General features: G+C 41.7%; 1 protein-coding gene across 23 annotated transcripts in view; it reads left to right on the top strand.

The window, feature by feature from the left end:
- The window catches only part of MYT1L (myelin transcription factor 1 like), a 525,010-nt gene that overhangs the window by 220,764 nt on the left and 279,649 nt on the right, over window positions 1-24,597 (top strand). The gene's annotated exons all lie outside the window — the stretch shown is intronic.

Genomic DNA, 24,597 nt, shown 5'->3' with positions numbered 1-24,597 from the left:
CCCAGAGCCCACACCCCCAACCCTTTCCTGCACCCCAACACTCAGCCCTACCCTGGAGCCCCCTCCTGCACCCAAACTCCCTCCCAGAAAGAAACTAATATAGCAGCTGTTCCAAGGTAAGAAGTAGGCTATTTTGAATTAACTTAACTATATTCTACATATTTTAAGACTGACGTGTAACCACCGAACAGCCTTATGTTAATTAAAAGGCAAGTTTAGTATAGCGTTAATAGCCTCGCTGCCATAATTGTGATCATTTTGTTTTAAATTAGGAAAAGACATGTATATAAGGGCTCCACAAAATCTAATAGCCCCTGGCCCAGAGGGGAGTTAATCCAGCCCTGAGCGTGGGATAGGAGGAAAGGCAGTATTTCAGGTAGGAAAGTCCCAATCATTTTGTTCCTGTGTGTGTTTTTATTTGATTTGGAAATGGTTTGCATTTCATAGAGCCATAAAATCATAGGAACTTAGAGATGTGGAAGAGCTATTAGGTCATCTTTCCTGTCCTCTAGCCAGTGTGGGATTGTCCCCTACAATCTGTTCTTGAATGCTTTGTCCAGTCTAGTTTTGAATGACTCAATCAATGGAGCTTCCACCACTTACCTTAAGAGATTGTTCTGCTGATCTTACAGTTAGGAAATTATGTTTTATATATTTAGCCTGAATTTTCCTATGTTTAATTAGTCCTAGTCTTTACTCCTTGGAGTAGTCAGTGGGATTTCTTATGTGAGCAACAGATTTGCAGAATTAGGCTTTAAGTAATTACTCTTCATCCATGATGTTTCAGTCCTCAAACGCCTTCAGGGAGGAATCATGTCCCTCTTTTGTCACCATCATTAATCAAAACTATCCCTGCATGTCCACATCACATAATTTTTCTCTATTTAATGGATACAGAGCATTTCTCAGTAACATTTTTTTATCCAAAATATTTCTAGGGGAAAACTTTTTTCTAAATTTTTAAAATGGTTTTGGGGAGTCTCTTAACTTCAGATGTCTTCATATCACTCAGGTTCGGCTCTACAATTTTTGCGCCCCAACCAAAAAAAAAAAAAAGTCGCCTAACTGCTGAAGCAAAAAAAAAAAGCACTCAGACTGTGCCACCCCAAGAATGGACATAATGCTGCCCCTTAGCATGTGCCATCCCAGGCACGTGCTTCCTCTGCTGGTCTCTGGGGCTGGACCTGATAACACTTTCAAAATATAAGGGTTAATGTGCATATAGGAGGCAGTTTGACACAACAGGCCTTAAGACCTTCAAATTATTCTGAGGAGGGCATTGTGGTCTATGAAATATTTAGATCTTTTTTTGCCTCTGATAGCAGGGGACTGCATTCAGTCACCCAGGAGGTACCTTCCAGTCCTATGTACTATATGCCTCGATAGAAAAGTCACAAAATGGGCCTCAGAAGATGGTAGGTCAAGTAAATGCCTTTTATATTAATATAAACAACTATAAGCAAGTAAGTGATGGATTTTGAATCCATGTTCAGATCTATTCAGTAAATTTTTTTTGCAAAAAATATTTTGAGGGCATAAATTTTCCTACATTTTCATAACGGCAAATTGACCGATTGTGGTTGGGTATTTTCAACCAATGGAGCCTGCACCAGGGTTCAAGTTCAGGGTGAATTAAAAAAAATATTTAAAATTTAAAAATGAATATTGTATTTAGTCTTTTAAAATTGTTTTTCTTTTTAAAAATAAACATGTTTAAAATGAAATCTGAATGTAATACAAAATATGTGAGGTCTACAATTATAATCTCTTAGAACATTTAAATAAAAAATCAATATGCAGAATCCGTGAGCCTCTATCAAAAGCTTTGAATTAAAGGCTCTTTTCTGTATAAAGGAAGAATTGGGTGGGGAGGGAGGGCCTATATTTTGAGGTCAAGATTTATCAATATGGCACAATAGATCACATACTGTATTAAGGGCTGGTTTTGTGTAATAAAAATAAATGTTATATGCTGTTTTGTGTGTTTAATTACCATTACCATACTAATGCAGCTTGACACAAGTCATGAGCAAAAAGTTAATTATCTAGTAAATAAGCAATATATCATGCACCATTTTCTAACATACTAACAATGTGCACTTAATAAGAATCTGAAAAATATTAAGCTATATAATTTCTTAAATGTACATCGGTATAGTGTACCCTCCTAGGTAGGAAAAAGATGTACCAAATCTGGTGTACCGGCTCTATTTAGTTGTAAATCAGCATGTTTTAATGATTTTATCAACCAATGAGAATGCAGAAAATAATTGAAGTACAAGTGGACAAGTTAAAATCAATAATTTAAATGGAGGCTTTCCACTTGGTGATTTAAATTGCCTTGACTTAAATCAATCCACCCTGCTCGGGTTCAGTTTCCACCAGCTGCTCTTCATCCAAGAGCACTGGGCCATCTTAATATTAGTGGTGTGGTTACATATGGTGAAGGATGAGGAGAGCTGTGTGTCGTCTGCATATTGTTGGTCCATTTCTTCTGACCAGTTCACCTAATAGTTGGATGTAAATGTTAAAAAGGACCAGAGAGAGAATTGATCTTTGTGGTACTCCACAACTGAGGGCTCAAGTGGTGGAGGTGCACTTTTTCCATCAATACTCATTGGGTGCATCCCTTCAGGAAGAACTCAAACCATTTTAGCTCATTACCCTGGACCCTTGCCACTTCTCTCAGATGAGACAGCATAATCCCATGATCAACAGTGTCAAATGGATGTCTGTCCATTGATCGGAGATCATCCATTAGTGCCATCAAAGCAGTTTCAGTTCTGTGTTCTGCTGAATCCAGATTGTGCTGGACCAGTGGATCTAGAATGTTAGCTTCAGTTAGATGAGCTTGTAGCTGGTCTTTTGCTAGCTTCTCTATGAGGTTTCTCAGGAATGACAGGTTTGACACTATGCAATCGTTGGCTAAGGCTGATGTATACAGAATGGGTTTCTTTGGTGTTGATCAGACTATTGTGTGTTTGAAGGAGGAAGAGATTTATTCTTTTGAGTGATATACTGGCACTCAAGTTTCTGTCCTTCTCTTTTCACCCATCACTGGGTATCAGAAAACCAAGGAGATCTGTGTGGGCAATCGGGAGAAAGGAGTTAGTTGGGAGACAGTGTGTCAGTGGCCACCAGGGTAAAATGGTAATGATTTACCAAATCTATGAGTCCTCATCCTGTTGGTGGGATGCTGTTGTCCTTGATCAGGCTCTGGAATTTGTTGGAGTTCTTGAGTCTTCATGGCTGAAGCAGGATTGTTGGTCTTTCTCATTGCCAGCATGGTGGATTGTCTCTGATGATTGCCCTAATGAGGTGACAGTGGCTGGGTCATGGTTTCCTCTGTTTTGACATCTAGACCGAAAATCAGGTCCCAGATGTGACCAGCTGTGTGGGTTGGACCAGAGATGACCTGTGAAAGTCCTAGGGAGGCAAGTGATGAGATGAGTTTTGAGGTTTTGCATGTGCAGTCTTATTGATATGCATGTTGAAATCTCTCAGGACGATAAGCCCGAGAATTTCCCCGCCATTGCTGACAAGGTATCCATGAGCTCCATTATAATTCTTTAGTCTCTGGTGGTCTGTAAATGAGCATAAAATGTATGTTGGCTTTTGGCAGGTCTAAACTACCGCTTATGTTGATATAACTTACGTCACTCAAGTGTGTGAAAAAGTCACTCCCTGAGCAACACAAGGTACACTGACCTAAGTGCTGTCCACACTCTCCTGCCGATATTGTTTCTGCCTCTTGTGCAGATGGAGTAATTGTGCCAATGGGAGAGCTTTTCCTTAATTGGATTCAGGAGTCCCTAGTTGACCTGAGGTAACCCCTTTTCAGCCTATCGGGAAAAGGGCCTTTATCATTCTAGGGCTAATATACTTGCCTTCCATCACTCTCGTATAGCTTTCCAGCCTGACTTTGTCATGATGACAGTAATAATAGATAGGGCTGAGCCAACAAGAGGAAGCGTCTGTGGCATCAGACATCCATTTCCTTGAAATAAGCTGTCCTTGGTGTCACAACACTCCTGTTGCTCTTACCAGCTTTGAGAAGGAAGTGGAGAGTTGCGGGGAAGATAAATAGCACTTACTGTTTGGTTTTGTCTGAGTTAGAGCTGAAATGTGGCCTCCTGACCAAGAGGTGGTTGTGAAATCTGGGAGGAGCAGGGCTGAGGCTCAGGGCTCCTTCTTTATAAGATGGAAGAGCCCTCTGGCTCTCTGTGAATATGTCTGTCTATCTAAAGTGTTTCATAAAAATTTTGCACCAGCTGTTAGAGTATGCAACACAATGAAATACCTTTGATATTGCAACAGATAGTGCTGATTGAAATTTTGCCATTGAAACTTTTTTTTAATTAAAATTTTCCTTTTTCTCTTAATGTCCTATATAGACTTGGCAATCATCCTCAGCCCATATAAAGTGGACTTCTTGATCTGTGTTAACCATTCCTGAAGTTACTTGCTACATGCTAACCACTTCACTATTGTCATCTGCTATTTTCTTTCCGTTGCTTATTAAGTGCTAATAGCACTTGTTTCCACTAGAATTTTGTTACCTTTCAATCTGCTTATCATTGGCCAGCACTGGCAGAACCAGTCCCTAGAATAATGACAGCAGGCACACGTTTACCAAATGTAAGAAACAGGTGTGCAATATTGCCAACCCGAAGATTTAAAAGGCATGAGTTAGGCTCACAGAAAATCATGAGATTGACTTAACCGTCAAAAAACAATACATTTCAGGTTTTTTTTTAATTTGCCTTCTGGTTTAGAGCCTTTAGGCTGCATTTGGATCACATTGTCTCACTGTGTGTAGCACTGGTGGGCCCACTTTGCGTAAGTTGTGGACAAATTGGAGAGAGCTCAGAGGAGAGCAGCAAAAATGAGAAAAGGTTTAGAAAGCCTGACCTATGTGGAAAGGTTAAAAAACTAGGCATGTTTAATCTTGAGAAAAGAAGGCTGAGGGGGGGAGGGGGCAACCTGATAACATATTATGGAGTCTTATAAACAGGACAGTGATCAGTTGTTCTCCATGTTCATTGATGGTAGGACAAAAAATATTCAACTCAATCTGCATCAAAGGAGGTTTAGGTTAGATATTAGGAAAAGCTGTCCAACAGTAAGGATCATTGAATGCTGGAATAGTTTACCAAGAATCATAGAATATCAGGGTTGGAAAGGACCTCAGGAGGTCATCTAGTCTAACCCCCTGCTCAAAGCAGGGCCAATTCCCAGACAGACTTTTACCCCAGATCCCCAAATGGCTCCTTCAGGGATTGAACTCACAATCCTGGGTTTAGCAGGCCAAAGCTCAAACCACTTAACTATCCCCCACTCTTGAAGGGATGTTGTGGAATACCTGTTATTGGAGGTTTTAAGATCAGGTTAGACAAACACCTGTCAAGGATGACTAGCTGTTTTTGGTCCTGCCTCAGCATAGGGGGCTGGACTTATATGACTCCTTGAGGTCCCTTCCAGCCCTACATTTCTATGATTCTATAATGGATCTGATTTTTCTCTCATTTATACCTGTGCAAACTAGGGTTGCCAATTTTAGTTGGCCATATTCCTGGAGGCTTCAGCAATAACGTAATCTTTAATTAAAGATTAATCTTTAATTCCTGGAGACTCCAGGACAATCCTGGAGGGTTGGCAAGCATAATGCAAATATGAGGTGGTACTGATTTAATCAAGAGCAGAACATGGTACGTTTTACTTGTTTCATTGTCTTAACTTATTCAAAATCAAAATATGCCTTCCTAGCCTGTAGAAATAATTTGTTTCACACAATATTTACCTCAGAAACAGGACTGGATCTTTTATGGTTAGTTTAAGATAATTTCAATTTGCATTAATTTGTAGTAGTTTATATATAAGGTGAGGGGTGGAACTGACTGATCCTCCAAATTATATATGACAATCATCAGAAGTTCGAGAGTCGGGTCACACTTCCTGGGGCTTAGGGCTTCAGCCCCACAGGAAGCACCTGCTGGGACTTGGGGTATCAGCCCTGCTCCTCCTGAAGCCCCAAGCCCTAGCCCTGAGACTCCACTCTCTGCTGGGAAGAAGCCCCTACCTCACCACCCAGCTGCAAGACAGATGTCCCAAGCTCCACTACCCAGTCTGGTAGGTGGAGAATGGGGGGATGAGGGGGCTCCATGAGCCACTCTTTAAATATAGAAGAGCCACATGAGGCTCACAAGCCACAGTTTGGCCACCCCTGTTATATATAATGTTAAAATTGAAAATGCTCAGTTATCACACCAATGGATGTGGTACATTAACAAAATAGAATAAATAAAATATAGCAAAACAAATAAATATGTTTTCAGATATAGAAATAAAAACACACCCAGACTGACCTTGCATTCCAGACTTTTTATTTAAATGAATTTATTTCACATCTGTGGAAGTAAGGGGCTGCAGTGGAAACATCTGTGGTGGCCAGACTGTGGTGGCTGCTTTAATAGAGTACATTTGTAAATGCCTTGCACAGATCTCCAGGTCTCTGATGTAGCTATGCTTGCTCTCGTCTGTGCCCTTGGAAGATGTTTGGTTTTTTGCTATATGTATGAAGCTACCAATTCATATGCATCTATTTTTCTGATTTTTACTGGCGATGTTTATGTGCTGGTCTTGTGCAGAGACTTTGCAATGAATATTTTATGATTACTTTTGAGTTTTCGTTTATTCTCTTTTGGGCATTGTCTAATATAGTTTTATTGTTAACAAAATACAAGCCAGCAAATGAATAAAGTAGGTGCTCTTGTTTTATACAACAGCTGCACTAAACAGAAAATCTGTGATGCTATTTAATTTATGTTAATTATGTTAGTGGTACCATGATTCATATTTTGCTTGTCTCTTATTAATTTATCATTTAATTGTTGTACTTCTAAACACTATAAGTTATTTATAACATAAGACTCTTGATAAGACAAGTGTAATATTTAGTAGAATAATAGCAACAAACACTTCTGATATCATGAAGTTCTGAAAAACCACCTATGCAGTCTCCTGCACTAGATAAGAACTGGAAACAAACCCAATTTTCAAATGTTGTGAAATAGTGAACCAGGCAGAGGAGATAGTATTCAGTATACTTAATGACAGCAGTAATCAACGTGTTTTAAATAAACCAACAGGCTGTTTTTCCATCCTCTTTTTTTAAGTCTGAGGCATGAATGTTTTTCAAAATTAAACAAAGGTTGATAATAAAGCTTTCCTATATTTGTACTGTTTGTTTTCTGAGGGAATGTCTATACTATAAAATTAGGTCGATTTTATAGAAGTTGATCTTTAAAAGCGATTTTATACAGTTGATTGTGTATATTCCCACGAAGTGCATTAAGTTGGTGGAGTGCATCCTTAGCACCATGTCTGGCATCGACTCACAGAGCAGTGCACTGTGGGTAGCTATCCCACAGTCGCTGCAGTCTCCGCTGCCCATTGGAATTCTGGGTTAAGTTCCCAATGCCTGATTGGACAAAAACATTGTTGTCGGTGGTTTTGGGTACATGTCGTCAGTCTCCCCTCCCTCCCTTCCTCCGTGAAAGCAACGGCAGACAATTGTTTCATGCCTTTTTTCCTGGATTACCCATGGAAACGCCATAGCATGGCATGCATGGAGCCCGCTCAGCTCACCGCTGCTGTTGTGAGCTTTGTAAACACCTTGCACATTATCCTGCAGTATGTGCAGAGCCTAGCTAGGAGCCACCAGCACGAGGATGATTGTGAGGAGAACATGGACACAGACGTTCCTGAAAGCATGGGCTGTGACAATTGGGACATCCTGGCGGCAGTGGGGCTGGTTGATACAGTGGAATTCTGATTCTGGGCCCAGGAAACAAGCACAGACTGGTGGGACTGCATAGTGTTACAGGTATGGGATGATACCTAGTGGCTGCAAAACTTTCACATGCATAAGGCTACTTTTCTGGAACTTTGTGAGTTGCTTTCCTCCACCCTAAAGCGCAGGAATACCAAGATGAGAGCTGCCCTGACAGTTGAGAAGTGAGTGGCAATGGCCCTGTGGAAGCTTGCAACACCTGACTGCTACCGGTCAGTTGGGAATCAATTTGGAGTGGGCAAATCTACTGTGGGAGCTGCTGTGATCCAAGTAGCCAGTACAATCATTGACCTTCTGCTAACAAGGGTAGTGACTCTGGGAAATGTGCAGGTCAGAGTGGATGGCTTTGCTGCAATGTGGTTCCCTAACTGCGGTGGGGCGATAGACGGAACACACATCCTTATCTTGGCACCGGACCACCTTGCCAACCATTATGTAAACCGCAAGGGATACTTCTCAATTGCGGTGCAAGTGCTGGTGGATCACAAGGGATATTTCACCAACATCATGTGGGATGGCTGGGAAAGGTGCATGATGCTCACATCTTTAGGAACTCTGGGCCGTTCAAGCAGCTTTAAGAAGGGACTTACTTCCCAGACCAGAAAATTATCGTTGGGGATGTTGAAATGCCAGTAGTTATCCTTGGGGACCCAGCCTACCCCTTGCTCCCATGGCTCATGAAGCTGTACACAGCCAAGCTAGACAGTAGTAAGGAGCAGTTCAACTATAGGCTGAGCAAGTGCAGAATGGTGGTGGAATGTGCCTTTGGAAGTTTAAAAGTGCACTGGTGCTGTTTGCTGACTAGGTTAGACCTCAGCGCAACCAATATTCCCATTGTTATTACTGCTTGCTGTGTGCTCCATAATATCAGTGAGAGTAAGGGGGAGACATTTATGGCGGGGTGGGAGGTTGAGGCAAATCACCTGGCAGCCGATTTTGAGCAGCCAGACACCAGGGCGATTAGAAGAGCACAGCTAGAAGCACTGCGCATGAGAGAGGCTTTGAAAACGAGTTTCATGATGGTGCGACAGTTGTGTGTGTTTCTCCTTGATGAAAACTCACTCCCTTTGTTGATTTTAATTCCCTGTAAGCCAACCAAAGCCTTGATTTGCAGTGTGGCTACAATAAGCAATGTAGCAGTGGGGCTACAATAAGCAACTCTGGAGTGGAGTGGCTGGGTGCCTGGAGCCTCCCCGCCTCCGTGTTCTTGGGCATCTGGGTGAGGAGGATATGGAACTTGGGGAAGAGGGCAGGCGGTTATGCAGTGGATGCAGCGGTGGTCTGTGCTCTTGTTGCCTTTCCTTCAGCTCCACCAGATGCCTGAGCATGTCTGTTTGCTCCCCCATTAGCCTCAACATCGCCTCCTGCACCTTCTGATTCGTGCTTACTTAATGCTTTCCTGGCCTCTGTCACTGAATGCCTCCATGCATTCAGCTGTGCCCTATCAGTATGGGAGGACTGCATGAGCTCAGAAAACATGTTATCATGAGTGCGGTTTTTTCACTTTCTAATCTGTGATAACCTCAGGGACTGAGATGCTATGGGGAGCATAGAAACATTTGTATCTGTGGGGGGATAAAAAGGGAGCATAGCCGATCAGGCAGCTCTCTACAGACCAGATGCATTTGTTAGGTTGCCCAGACTGGCTCTGCTGTAGGCACTGATTCCTGACATATGCATTTATCTGACCTGTTCATGTATATGCTCATTTTTTTGGAGTGATAATCAGGACCCTAAATACATATTCAATGTTTGTTCAGAGCTGGTCTAGTTTTAATTGGGCTTTTGGGCAATATTTTTTGTTTGTCCATTCCCAGTCATGGCTAGTAGGTGAGGCCTCTATGCCTTTACTGAGTATGGGTAATTCCAAATAAAAAAAGAATCTGAAACGCAACATGATTGTGATTCAGTAGTTTGAGAGTTTTATCTTTAACTTGAATCTTTTAAGTTGTGACCACTCTGACCTGAATTTACCATTGCTTTACCTTGGCTTTTTATTTCATGGTCTGAATTCTGTGTATGAAGTTAGGGGCTGTACTGCATGTTCCACAACACCTATGGTTATTTAAACATTCTATAGTTGGTTGGTTATCCATTCTCTTGGGACTTTTTAACATAAAAATGTGTTGTGTTAATGTACTGTGTGAGAGTCGTAGGGAGAGTGTATGACAGTCCTTCAGAAATAGTTACTTTTCAGCATATAAAAACAAACACACACACACACACGTAAATAGAAAAAGAGACATTTCAGTTAAGTGTGCGGTATCCAAAAGACCATAATGTCTACTTAGAACACATTATTTTTATATTAAATAAATTTATATTTAGATATGTGTACTAGTTTTGAACATGTGTATTTTACATTTAAGATTGTTTATAATATCTTGGATGTAAATCTGTACTTTTGGAGCATATTTCCCATTACTATGTGCACATAACCCAGTTTGATGTGAGTAAGAGTTACATGTGCATAGTGAGGGGTGGATATACAGTATCCATTTGTACATGTGTAAAATTTTCACCCACTGATCCACCCACTGACTTTAGCATTTCCCATTGTAGCAGCAGTATTTAATTTAACTATGAGCCACCATCTGCAAAATTTTAGTACTCTGCATTCCTGCTTTTGGAGAAGCATGAGCCTCTTATGTCAAACTTAGGCCAAGGGATCGCACCTGCAAACGGACAAGTAGTATATTTACAAGTTATATTGCTTCTCTTATATTAGAGTTACTGGAACTCTGTAAAAGCTATATGGCAATGCAATGACCAGTGCTTAGAAAAATTTACTAACATGGAAAGTATTTGTACAGATTCATAATTTTTTTGAAATCTTCGCAGATTGTGAAATATGGAATTAAATGTTTTGTGCCACATGGGTCTGATCTTGTTTGTTCTGAGCAAGTTGATAGGAGTTATGGGCCTTCAGCTCCTAAGAAGGCTCAGAACATCTCCCATGATTGAGCTCAAACTGTATAACACTTTTAATTCCCATATGTCACCAAGCAAAGTTGATAAAAGCAAAGGTTAAATCAGTTTTAGTGTGCCAACATTTGAGGCTTGCACTGGTTTAATTAGATCTGTTTTAAAATCAGTTTAGTTAAAGGTGTGCACTTTTATACTATAGACAAAGCCTTAGGAGGTGCCTAACAACTTGCTGTTTTACAGTCTAGTAGAAACAAGAACAGATGAAAGTACAGGAGAGGAATACAACATTAAAGTCAGTGATCAAGATGATTACTGGCATCTTTTGAATGTTGCTCTAATTTGGACTGAGGAATAGCCTAGTTCTTCCATGCCTGTTCACCAGGGCCGGCCCACAACATTTTGGCACCTGAGATGGGGAGCTCAAATGACGCCCCCATTCTCCCTTGCTTGGGCCAAAACTTTGAAAGGTCTCAATTCTGCCTTCTTCCTGTTCTACTCCTCTCATGGTACTGCTCTGCTACCTATCCCAATAAAGGAGAACTAACAACTTAAAATGCGTTCTTCAGAACTTTCAAGTAACACTTAACTTTCAAACTCCTTAACAGCAAATGTAACTTTTCTTGTATGCATAGTAAACACTGGCATTTTTATCCATTTGAATAATCAAAGTGGTGCTTTCTGTGCCTTCTTGGTTGCAAAGATTTGAACTGCTTCCTGAAGGTCCACGGTCTTGGCCAGCTCATGCTCTATTGAGATGGTTGCAAGGCTGACCAGCCTCTCCTGTGTCATTGTGGAGCGTAGATGTGTTTCTATTAACTTCAGCTTGGAGAAGTTGCATTCTCCACTGGCAACTGTTACAGGAAGTGTTAGAAGTATGTGCAGAGCAACAAAAGCATTTGGATAGAAGGTGGTCATCTTATTTGTGCACATATATTCCAGAACAGCCTTTGGAGTTGATCTTGCTGAAATGGGCTTTAAGTTCATCAACTAAATCACTCACATCAATATTGCGCATGTCATCATGTATCAGCACTGTCTCTAGTGCCCTGTATTGCTGGTGTAGGTCTTCTTCAGGTATAGTGAGGAGTTTTGGAATATCATACAACATCCCAAATATACTACTGGGTTCCCTGAGCTGCATGAAATGTTCTTCAATTGACTGTATTGCACAATCTAGCACCTGGTTAAAGAATTCAACTTTGAATTGTTGTTTGGGGTCTCTTATGGGATTATCCCATGTCTTGTAATCAAAATGTTGTCTTCTTCAGTGACTCTTGTATTCTTGAATGGGTGGGAAAATAGTTTCAGTTTGAAGTTCCTCTGCCAACTTCTGTGCACTCTTCATAACGTTTTGAAATCCCTCATCTGACCGGTAAGGCTGTAGGTATGACTTTGCTTTGTCCAGTTATTCCATTGCTCCAGATACATCAAGGTCAACACCTTGCTTACAACATTTATTTCAAACAGTATGTCATGCTACAACACTAAGCCACACAGAAATTTGAAGTTATGTATGTTTCTGGTGATTCCATTTCCCTCTGCCACTGTTCTCCCACGAACAGTTCCTGTCATAGTATTATCCTCCATAATGGCAACTATGACATCATCTATCTTCCCAATTTGGTATTTGATAGGTTTTTCACCTCCACTCGACTTTCCCATTGTGTGGCATTCAATGGTTTCAGTGTCAGAGAGGATGTTCCAAGACGTTGCTTCAGAATTTGCCATTGATGAGATGCAGAGAAAACTTCATAGACGTTTTGAATTACATTAAAAAATTCAGCAGCCTCAATAGAAGCTGATGCTGCATCACTGACCACCAAGTTCAATGAATGAGAACTGCATGGGACCAAAAAACCACACCATTAAAGTCATTTGTTCCATATGGCTGATGTCAGGTGTGCAGTCCACAAAAACAGAGTAATATCTTGCTGACTTCAGATCTGCCACAATCTTCTGTTTGACTTTTGTTGCCAGTAACTGTATGATCTCATTTTGAATTGTTTTTCCAAGGTAGTGGTGTGTGTACATTTTTTGGGTGGTGACCCCTTTTAGATGCTCCTGGAGTACAGCATCAAACTCAGCCATCAGCTCCACAATTTTAAGGAAGTTTCCATTGTTTGGCACATAAAGCTGGTCTGGAGTGCCACTCAGTGCTAGATTTTGGTAGCAAGCATTCTCACAATGGCAATGAGCCTTTTCAGAACATTTTGCCAGTTAAGAGACTCTGATGCAATCTTCTCTTGATGCTGATCATGTATGGTGGCCTTTAACCTTAGTCTCATCTCAAGCTCTGGAGATTTGCAGCCTTCTCATGGCATGACAGATTTCTAGCCAGATTTTTCCAGTCCTTTGTTGATGTAGAAACCAATGTGGCTGGAACATTGGACTCGAAGAGTTTGCAACAAATACAGTATGCAACATTCTGGGTTTTTGAGTGCATAAGCCATGGCCTCTCCACTTTGTCACCATTGGGGATTTCACGCCAGTAATGTGTTGGATGGAAACTTCTATTTTCATTGTCTTTGGGGAACATGAAGTTTTTCACTTGCTGTGGCGCATTCAGTACAAGGAAGTCATTCAGGCTACTGCTTAAGTGGGTCCACAGTCCTGGATCATCTAGACTTAAGGAACTAAACTCAGCAGCAGCTGTTTCTTGCGCCTCTACCACACTCTTCTCTGTTCTACACTTTTCTTCAGGAATGTGCATGATTACATCCATTTGAGATCGAGATATGGATGCTGCAGTGCTGACAGGTCACCTGCAGTCTGACTAACGGGAAGTTCAGGCATCTCCTCATCACTCACATCCTCACTGGGGGTGGAAGGCTCACTGTGAACATTTGTGTCTATGTATCTCAGGAGAGCTCCTTCCTGCTTAGATAGAAAAGCTTCCTTTTCTTTCTTTCTTTTTTCTGAGTGCTGCCTCAGAGGGGTGTTTTCTTCTTTCACTCATGACTGGTGTTCTGTGCCAGCTTTAGTAGCTCTCACTCAGTTGAAGGGGACAAATAAGCAGGCTGGTAGCAGGGCCTGAGTGAGGGAAGATATCAGCATGCTAAGGGCCTAACTGGCTCCTGCTACTTCAGTTGACTTCCTGTTCTCAAGTGGGTTCAGGGAAGCAGCAGGAAACAGGAAGCTCCCTGAGAAGCTGGTGTTAATCAGCCTGGGCTAATGGGAGTGCCAGAGAGGTACATAAGAGGCTCCTCCTCCTCTCTTTCCCTGCAGCTCCTGCTGCTTTCTGTTATTCCCTCTCACCTTTTCTCCTGCCTGCCTGTTATGTCTCTTGTGCCCTCCTTCCTCCAGCACAGCATTCCACCATCTCTGTGCATCTAGAGCAGAGAGAATACATATGCACCAGCAGCAGACATAATTTTCTACACTCTGGGTCCTAGTGGTGTGCCCCCCCCCCACCCGCAATCTGACACCTGAGGCAGCCGCCTCAGTTCGCCTCATGGTAAGGCCAGCCCTGCTGTTCACCCATAGTATGATACCCCTTCTACTCAGATTTGGTTAATGTTAGACAAACCAGGTTGGCACTTCAGCTTAAAATAAACCATAACAATAAGAAAGGCCCAAAATCCATTCTGATTTCCTCATTTGGATGCCAGTCAGCTCCATTGACTTTGTTCTCAGAAGTTCAAATTTTCTGCTGCCTATCTGTGATTTTGAAAGTACTTTTTAGGCTAACTCTCTGCTGTAATCTCCATGGATGCATTAAGGCTTGCAATGAATTGAATTATTTGTTTTCCTGTTCACTGGTAGGATTGAAAAAGTTGTTAGGGTTCAAATTCAGAATTAGAAAATTAAACTTTTATCATCTGAGACAAATCCATGATTGTATGTATTTCGTTTTGGGACATGTTAGCAAATTGCCACCAAGGCTTGACACTTCCTGTTTTAGTTGCATGCTTTTTCTCATCCTTATGCCTAAGGTCAGGTGCAGGTCTGTGTTGATCTTTTGGAGTTGATATTTTGATAATGAGTGCCATGGACTTTTGTATGTAATTGCTGCTGAGGTCCACATGTGTTTTAAGTTGGACAGTATACACCCCTTTGAAGTAGCAAGGTGTGCTCCAACTTATGCTTTTATTTATATTTACTACCTCTCATGGTATGGATCCCTGAAAAAACATATTACTATTGGCTCCTTGACCGATCCTGCACACTGCGTTTTCCTCCATCACATTGGCAGATGTAGAAGATATATATAGTGAATGCTAAAATGAGCAGCATGAAGTTTCACAACAATTTCTGCTCTAAAGTCCATGGAGCCATTGATGGACAATACCTTATGGAGCCACTCCTCTGAAAAGCCAGTGAACCTCACTTTTTCCACAGGGAGGGGTTACCTGTAAGATCAGCAGAAGGCAGAGGATATCTCCTAAACTGTGCTCATCATATCCTTCTAGGACTTGCCAGATTTGACTGAAGTCTACGTTCCCTTAAACTGCCCTCTTCACCTTCAAATGCCCCTTATAATAGAGGAGGGAGTGGATTTTGCCCAAAATTAGAGAGCAAGTCCTAAAGGCATAGTCTCCTCAGCAGCCAGGGCTCTCCCTGATGTTAATAAAAGTTCTGTATGCACATCACAGGGAGAATAGGGGAGAGGAGTAACTTACTTTCTACAGACATTCTAATCCTGTGCTTGTTCTATCCTTTTGTAAAATATGCACTGGAATTGAAATTGTTTATCCTTGCAAAACTCCCTGTGGATCTCTGTTATAAAGATGCCTTGATTATACGCTGGAGTTTTCCTGGGGAAAAACTGTCCTGTTAATTATTTTATAAAATTGTCTTGTTTTACTTGATAAAGGGACTATGAAGTCTTTGAGTTAAACCTCAGCTGTCCATACAAAGGGTGCACCTGGGTTTGGGAAGCAGAGGCTGCACAGAGGACCCTTCTCTCCCAAGTGCCTCTGTGCAGGAGATATCCATTGCCCAGCTGTTTATACACCCTGATCACAAGGTGGGAGAGGGGAGGGAAAGTTTGCTAGTGCCACTGAAAGTGCTACATAACTCAAAGACTCACAGGGAGATACTGAGCACACTCCTCCCAGCCCTTTGGAGGCATTACATCCTTTGTGGACATAATTTCTGCTCCACCTATTCAGTGCTACACCCACCTTCCCTTCCCCTTCCCCAAGCCACCTCTTCCTCAAGCTATTTGAATGTACCTGTTCGCCAGTTTTTAAATCCAGTTTCTTACCTTGTAGCTCCCATAATTGAGTCGGTAGCAGATTGAATTACATTAAATGTCTTTTACAGGGTTGTATAGTTTTTCTGTTTAAACAGAAAATGTCCAGTGTGTAGTGTGTATCACTGAATCATCGAATCATAAAAATGTAGGACTGGGAGAGACTTTGATAGGTCATCTAGCCCAGTCCCCTGCATTGAGGCAGGACTAAATATTATCTAGAACAGTGGTTCTCAAACTATGGGACAGACCTCCCCAGGGAGCTCTGGCTGTCAGCCTTGGGAGGCAGGGTTAAAGGGGATAGCTGGAGCTCACCGCTCAGACTTCCCTTCCCCCCAATCCCTCACCAGGAGGCAGCCCAGACTTAGGCTGTCCTCCTTTCCCGCTCCCAATCTTTCACCTGCAGGCAGCAGGTCTCTGGCTGTCAGCACTGGACTGGCAGTAGCAGCAGCACAGAAGTAAGGGTGACAATGGGGCACTAAGTCTGCTGTCACATTGCCACCCTTCTTCTGTGCCTCTGATGGTGCAGCACTGCATTCAGACCTGGGTGCCCAGCCAGCAGATGCTGCTCTCTGCTCTGCCTTCAGAGCTGGATGATGGCATATGTACCTGCATGTGGGGGCAGGGGCATAAATGACTACAAACACAAAGAAGGGAGGCCTGATTAAATAAGTTGAGAATCACTGATCTAGACCATCCCTGACAGGTATGTGTCTAACCCGTTATTAAGAACCTCTATGGATGGGAATTCCACAACCTCCCTTGGTAACCTATTTCAGTACTCAACTATCCTTATAGTTAATTGTTTTTTCCAAATATCTAACCTAAATTTTCCTTGCTCCAGATTAAGCCAATCACTTCTTGTCCTACCTTAAGTGGACATGGAGAATAACTGATCACTATCCTCTTTATAACTCTCCATAACATATCTGAAGACTGTTATCAAGTCCCCTCTCAGTCTTCTTTTTTCAAGACTAAACATACTCATTTTTTTAAATCTTTCCCTAGAGGTCAGGTTCCACTTGTTCAGGACCTACCAGATAAGGATTCTCTTCCTTGTTCTCATTCACAGTCCCATCACCTGCTGTGCAGCAGTTTCTCAGAATCTCCCTTTTTTTGGTGTCCGGGAGATTCAGCACCCATCGATCTTCCCCTCTGTTCAGCTGAGAGATCACTTTGGGTTTGGGAATTGGAAAATATCATGTAGTCACTGTAACCCATTTAACAATTTTAAGTGTAGTACATTTCATTAAATATATAGAATTGATCTGTGGAACTAGCTGCTGTGGGATATGAATTATTGAAGTAAATAGTTTAGTACATTGAAAATAGATATTTCATATGTATATCATATACAGTTACAGTAGCTGGAGTAAAAAAAAGCAGTGTTTGTCTATCAATTCTCAAGCTTCAGGGCATAGTTTGATAATCAGTTTGGAAGATGAAGAAACATCTGTTCCAATGTACAGTGTAGCATGATTACCAAGTGTTCATTATATATTTTTGAAACTTTGACCACTGTCAGAAACAAGATAGTGACCAAGACGGAACTTTACTCTGCTGCTAGATGTTGGTCCTTGAAACTGACATGTTCAAATGAGCCAACTTTACCAAATGATCCAGATCAGTCTGTATAACTGAGCTATCCATAGCATTGTTTATCTTTTCACCAATTTTTGTCATCTGCAGATTTCACCAGCAACGATTTTATTTTTTCTGTGAATAGCATTGCACTGAGAACGGATTCCTGTGTGATCCCACTAGAAACAACCCCATAGGATCATGATTTTCCATTTACAATTACTTACATTAAATTATTTTTAAAGAACTATTCATTGACCAGCCTGGGATGTACTAGTTGTGTATAGTGCTAATTTTATTATCAGAATGATGTACAAGACAAATTCTTTACCAGAATGTCCACATAGTCACCTTTATCAACCAAACTTGAAATCTCATCAAAACCTATACTAAAGTTGTTTGACAAAACCTATTTTCCGTAAAATTATGTTGGTGATTGGCATTAATTATGCTGCCATCCTTTAAAGTTTTACTAATTGCGTCATATCAACCCATTCACAATTTTGCCCAGGATCGATGACAGGCTAATTGGCCTGTAGTTATGCAAGTCACTCATTTACCTTTTCAAAATTGTAACAAAATTAGCTTTTCCCCAGTGCTCTGGAAACTCCCAGTATTCTTGGATTTGTTATAAATCAACATTAATCATTCAAAGAGCTCCTTGGCCAATTCTCCTAACATTATTGGATGCAAGTTATCCGGTACTACAGATTTTAAAATGTTTAACTTTAAAAGTTCCTGTTTTATAATCTCCCTGGTTACTGATAGAATAGAAAGTATTTTCTTATCACTTTAAAATATGAATATATCATCCTGCTTCTTGACAAATGCAGAACAGAAATAGTTATTGAATATTTCTGTCTTTTCTGCATCATGACTGATAATTTTACTATCTTTTTTTAAAATATCAGATGGATTTCATTTGTTCCTGATATAGTTAAAGAGTTCCATCTTATTAGCCTTAATCCTACTAGCTGCACATTTTCCATTGGTATGTTTAAGTTCCCTTATCAATTGTCTTAATTTCCAATCACTGATCTGTACTCATTATCAACTTCCATGTTTTTTATTAGTTATATATTTAATATATATCACTCCCCTCTTAACCAAGATTTTTTTTTAAACCAAAGAAGTCTTCTCACATGACTGTGGAATATGTGGGTGGGATAGGTGTTTGTTTGTTTGTTTTGAGGGGGCCAGCTAATAAATTATTCTTAAACAACTCCCAATCTTCATTCACAGTTTTATATTTAGATGTTTCCTCCCACTCAGTTTTGCTCATGATTTTTTTCAGCTTTAGGAAATTAGCCCTTTTAAAGTACCAAGTATATGTATAGTTGGCTGGGACTACATTCTGTTCGCACATAAATGAAATTAGGTCACAATCACTTGTATCTAGGAGACCATCAATTTTCAGTTCAATGATCAAATCATCTGTATCCGTGAGAATGAGATCTAATATAGAATTTCTCTAAGTTGGTTCCAGTACCTTTTGTTTTGGAAAGTCATCATCTATAATTTTTAGAAACTCCAAGGTTATTTCACTGATAGAAATCCCTTGTGGTAATGCAATTTTCCTTTCTGCACATTAGAGATAGATGTTTTAGGAGCTGTTCATCCTGTATACTTGTTGATTTGGTTGTCTATAACAGATACCCACCAGTACTTTGTCCTGTGATTTCTCAGAAAGAACATTGATCCATAAGCATTTTAGATCATGTCTTCTGAATTATCAATAACTCTAAAGCAGGTAATGGTGTCTTTGACATAGTGTGCTACCTGCGTCCACTTCTGCCTACTCTATCTTCCCTAAATACAGTGTATCCAGCGATTTTAACATTCCATGCAGCTAACCAGGTTTCAGTAATATCAGTAATAGTCAATTTCTTTTTGTTAATGAGCATTTCTAATTTCTCATGCTTCTAACATTGGTAAATAGGGAATAGAAGACTTTCTTTTTACATCCTGGATTATTTACATTCAAGCTACCAAGATTCTGTGTGAGCATATGTATTGTACTGGGCCCCTTATTATCTTCCCCTCTAGATGGTAGTTTAAAGTTCTCCTGATTAAAGCAGGTCAGGAATTTTTGCTGAAACTTTTTTTTGTCAGAAAATGTGAAGTTGATAGTGACAAAGAGACCTCAGAATACCCAATTGCCTAGTGAGTATGGCTCTGCCATGGGATGAAGGAGTCCCAGGTCCAAGTCCAGGTCACAGCCCCTGCCTGATTTAAACCAGGGGCTGTGAAGGAATGTGACTCACCACTCTGGCACCTCCTGCAGGTTGCCTTGGGAATTAGCTCTGCATGGTGGTGCACCCTCCTCGAGTGGTGTCTCGCCACCATCACTCCTGCTCTAAGACACACATCTCTCCAAGGACTGTGGCATCCTCTTCAGCAACACAGCCGTTCGGCCATGCCACACACAGTGCTCCCACCACTTTCGGGGGAACTTCAGTCCGCTCTTCAGCCACTTCTCTTAGTGGCTACTGCAGCCAATTGTCTGGGCACTTACCTTGTGGCTCCACCATCGTCTTTGTCCTTGCAACATGGCCTCAGCCTGCAAACCCCAGCAGCGAGCCAGGAGCTGTCTCCTGCTCCCCAGTTCTGGCTAGCAGCACTGTTCTGTCCAGGGTGCTAGCAGTTCTCTTAGTCCTCCAGAGACACAGTCCTTCCTCCCTGGGTTCCCAGCAGAGAATTGCCTTCCTCTGCCCTGCAATTGCTTTTTTGTATGGGCCTGCTTCGCCTTGATTGGCTACTCCCTTCAGCCCTTCTCTGATTGGCTGCCTCTGGTGCAGCCTCCTAGGGCTGACTTTAACCCCTTTTCTACCAGTGAGAGGCAGCTGCCCCATCACTATCTCCCACACCCCAGGTGAGTGGCCTAATCACTAGGCTATTTGGCTATTCTGATAGAAATGTTGAAAGACTATGGGGTTCATCCCAGTTCAAAATGGGAAAAAATTTGAAATCTCAAAACTTTTCATGGGACTGGAAAACCATTTCCTACCCAGCTTTACTCCTAACTGTTCTAGCTGATCTGTCAGCCAAGCCATAATCCTTTCTCCAGAGAAGGTGGCCCAATGTTCCATGAAAATGTAAGTACATGTCATGGAATGTAAATGTTGTGTAGAAAGTAGGGCTCCTGAGATGAACTCCTTCCTGCTCATTAAGGCCAAAATCCTTTCCTTCTATCTCTTACAAAACCTGAGGAAATGGGCATTGCTTAGGGATTCTCCAAGAAGAACTGAATTCTGCCCCCAAAGCCATATATGGCTAGGAAGGCAGGTACATTACTTCTGTGACTGCTCACTTGCTGTAACAGCACCTACAACTGTTACATACCCCTACATAGGACAGTTGAACATGGTTGTGTGGGCACTCTATAACTCAGTCTGCCTTCTCCCCCTGCACCAGTTCCTGCATCATCAGACCTTAGGTTCCTGCACTGGGGTGGGATCACAATTTGGGCCTTTAAGTAAAATCTTCCTTTCGGAGAACTGTGGATTCATGAGCAAGTAATTGGATCTCATTTCAAGTCCTCGTTGGATCTGAGTATTGTGGACCTCACCTATGGACAATTTTCCAAATTTGTGGTTCTCCTCTTCAGTGTGGTTAGATATATATGCAGTTGTGTCTGGGGTTAGAGATACACATGAGTTTCTTGAATCAAGGTAGCTAATTTGGTTGGCAAAGATGAGCTAACCAACCTCTTCCTTGTCCTGCACCTGAATTTACACAGAATATCATCTTAACTGGGATTACCACTACATGAAGCACATTTATATCTGTATTATCAGGCTAAGATCATAACAGCTGATTCAACAGATTATTCCACGGTTGATTATGCCAGATAATGTTTTCCAAACGTTACCACACATAGGCTGCTAGTCAGGTAATTCCACTTCTGGGCCTTTGCAGTATGTTGTTTTCTTGTCAGTGAAGTGAAAAGAATGTGGCACATGTGATGGATTTTTGTGATATGCCAAATTTTTGGCTGTTCCATGCTATGGCATGGAAAAGGTGGTATCTAGATTACACGGAACAGTCACAAAGACGGCTGTTTTCTCTCCAGTGATACGCATGCCACGTTTATCAAAAATGGGGCCAGAAATCATCCTGTCAAGGATGGACTTAGAATTAAGTGAGTTTTCTCCCAAAGGTGTTAGCAACATAGCTGATGATCACTATCCCCCTTTAACTCATCATGCAGGGCCAGATGCTGGGGAGGGATTATGTCACCAAATCAATAAATGAATGACACACACACAGTTCTGATGTCTCCTGTATGAAATGGAGTTCAGCTGCCTTTGCAGCACTATCTTGCCTTTCCCAGGACCTCAGAGAGGCTGAACAGGGGCTGGAGGGTTGGGTGAATGCACATTGTCTTCTCTCCAGTCCTACAGAGAGTCCAAAGCTTAGGGCTGAATTCCTAATTTTGATGCTTTGCTGCAGAATAAGTCCCTAAATTTAAAGGGTCTTTCCTAGGAGGAGGTATTGAACCACACTACCTGGGACCTGAGGAGCCAACCAGGTGAGGTACAGAGCCTCTGTGCGGATGGCACTTCCCTTCCACAGATCCCAGTTTCTGGGTGGGCTCCAGATCCTACTCGGTGCAGGAGCAGTCCCCTCCCTGCAGGTAAAATGATTGTGGGGAGCTCCATGAAAGGATCCTCACTGAGTTTTCCTGCCCTGAGTTACTTCCTGTGGGTTTTAGCACAGGAGGGGGAGACCTAGCCCACTGTCATGTGCTGATTGCCCTCATCTCAGCCAGACACTCAAGCCTGTAGGGACAGAAGCAGCCAAAGCAGGATTGTTGCACTGGCAGGCAGGAGGCGGGAAATGGAGAACAACTGGACCACCTCCCCCATGCAGCCCTTCTGGACTCAGAACTGTGCAGTGGTGACTCCCCTAACTCTAGAGACATTGGGTCCCAGGTGGTGTCTCCTCTGCTCCTGCCATGTGGGCTTCGGAGAAAGCTGCAGAGAGGAGCCATCCAGGGTACGTCTACACTACAGGATAAATTCGAATTAGCTTAAACCGATTTTATAAAACAGATATTATAAAGTCGATTGTGTGCATCCACACTAGGCACATTAATTCGATGGTGTGCGTCCGTGGTCCGAGGCTAGCGTCGATTTCTGGAACGGTGCACTGTGGGTAGCTACTGTAAAAGAATGAGGCCAATAATGTCGATTTGCATCCACACTAACCCTAAATCGATATAGTAATATCGATTTTAGCGTTACTCCTCTCGTTTTGTAGGAGTACAGAAATCGATTTAAAGAGCCCTTTAAATCGATATAAAGAGCAGTGTAGTGTGGACGGGTGCAGCATTAAATCGATTTAACGCTGTTAAAATCGGTTTAACAGCGTAGTGTGGACCAGGCCCCAGCCAGAGACTCCATCCGGTAGGGGCAGAAGCAGCCAAAGCAGAGGTCTTTTGGAGAACTTTCTACAGTTTTGACAGGACTTCCTTTGCCCTGTGCTGGTTGGCTTTTCGATCTAACCCTCTCCCTTCCCAATCCCTCATAGTCTCTTCTTCTCTCCTTTCCTGCACACCCCCAGCCTTTACAATCAGTGTTCCCTCTTGCTTTCCATTAAGATTATCCTTTCCTATCTAAGCCGTCCCCCACAGAAAAATTGTGGCGCTACCATCACGTTGTTCACTCAGCTTTTGTGTTTAGTCTGTAAGCTCTTCAGAGTGGAGACTGACTTTTTGTTCTGTGTCTGTACAGTGCCTAGCACAGTGGACTCCTTGGCGTTATGGGAATACAAATTATTAATAATAATAATAATAATAATAATCTGCTATTATTGTTGTGTGTAAAGGATTAATTGCAAATCGTATGATTCCGTGTTTCTGAGGTTTTCACATTTAAAGGTATTCTTTGGTCATATCAGAGCCTTAGTGAAAAGATTGTGGGTACAAATCCTTGTGCTTTTGCATAAAACAGTTGAGACCAGCAATCCCAGCTGTCAGTCCAAAAGTATTACCATAAACTGACAACCATTTTTGTGTGTGGTCTTTGGAAAACAAACCCCCTGGAGATTGTCTGCATCTACTTTAGTGCCCCTGATTTCTAAGCTTTGCTTTGTGACCTTTACAATAGCACTCCTATATGTGTGGACCTACATGGGTCTATGTACCCAGTGTCTCTGCATCTCAGGAGGCTGCTGCACCAGACTTTGCACTTCAGGGATGGAATATATTTTTCCCTGTTATGGCCTTTGTTTCAACAAATTCCAGTAAGATCTATATTTGTGACCAAGAGGATTAAAACGACTCTTAGACTGGAATGAGTGCCCTTTTGAAGACCCATTGGGACCAATGCAGATATATTGGATCAGATGCTATTTGGAGCATAGAAGCATTAGGAGAAGCCACACAAGCATATTGAAACTGATATAGCTCACTGTTTATGCTTCCAGCTCAGATCTGATGGAAAACCCTATATCTGACCAGTGAAGCCATAAGAGTACCAGAATATTTACTATTGCATAATTAGTCACCCCAATGGGAGTCCTGTTTATAAAATGAAGAGACAGATATAGTCACATGCAGTAATTAAGCACTTTATTTAGACATGATAATATTTACCTAATCAATGGGATACATAAGAAAAGACCAAAATCCATATTAAATAGTTGTTTGCGATGTTGTAGCCATGTTGGTCCCAGGTTATAAGAGAGACATGGTGGTGAGGTAGTATCTTTTATTGAACCAGCCTCTGTTGGTGGAAGATATAATCTTTTGAGCTTCACAGACCTGAAGAACTCTGTGTAGTTCAAAAGCTTGTATCTTCCACCAACGTAAGTTGGTCCAATGAAAGGTATTACCTTACTTGCATTGTCCCAATCATGTCTCTTTGTCCTCACCTCATTCTCTTTTCCTTTCTCTCATTCCCTGACTATTTATCCACTCTAAAGCCACCTGTAACAAGGCAACCTATGAAATGGGGCTACTTGACCTTAGTTTCAAACTAATTAGAAATCTATTATGCCCTTGTTGCAAAAAATATATCCAAGTAACCTGGGTTTCCTC

This window comes from Gopherus flavomarginatus, chromosome 4 (assembly GCF_025201925.1).
Source record: "Gopherus flavomarginatus isolate rGopFla2 chromosome 4, rGopFla2.mat.asm, whole genome shotgun sequence".
Lineage (NCBI taxonomy): Eukaryota > Metazoa > Chordata > Testudines > Testudinidae > Gopherus > Gopherus flavomarginatus.
The sequence above is the reverse complement of the archived record's forward strand: the minus strand, read 5'-3'. Positions and strand labels throughout refer to the sequence as shown.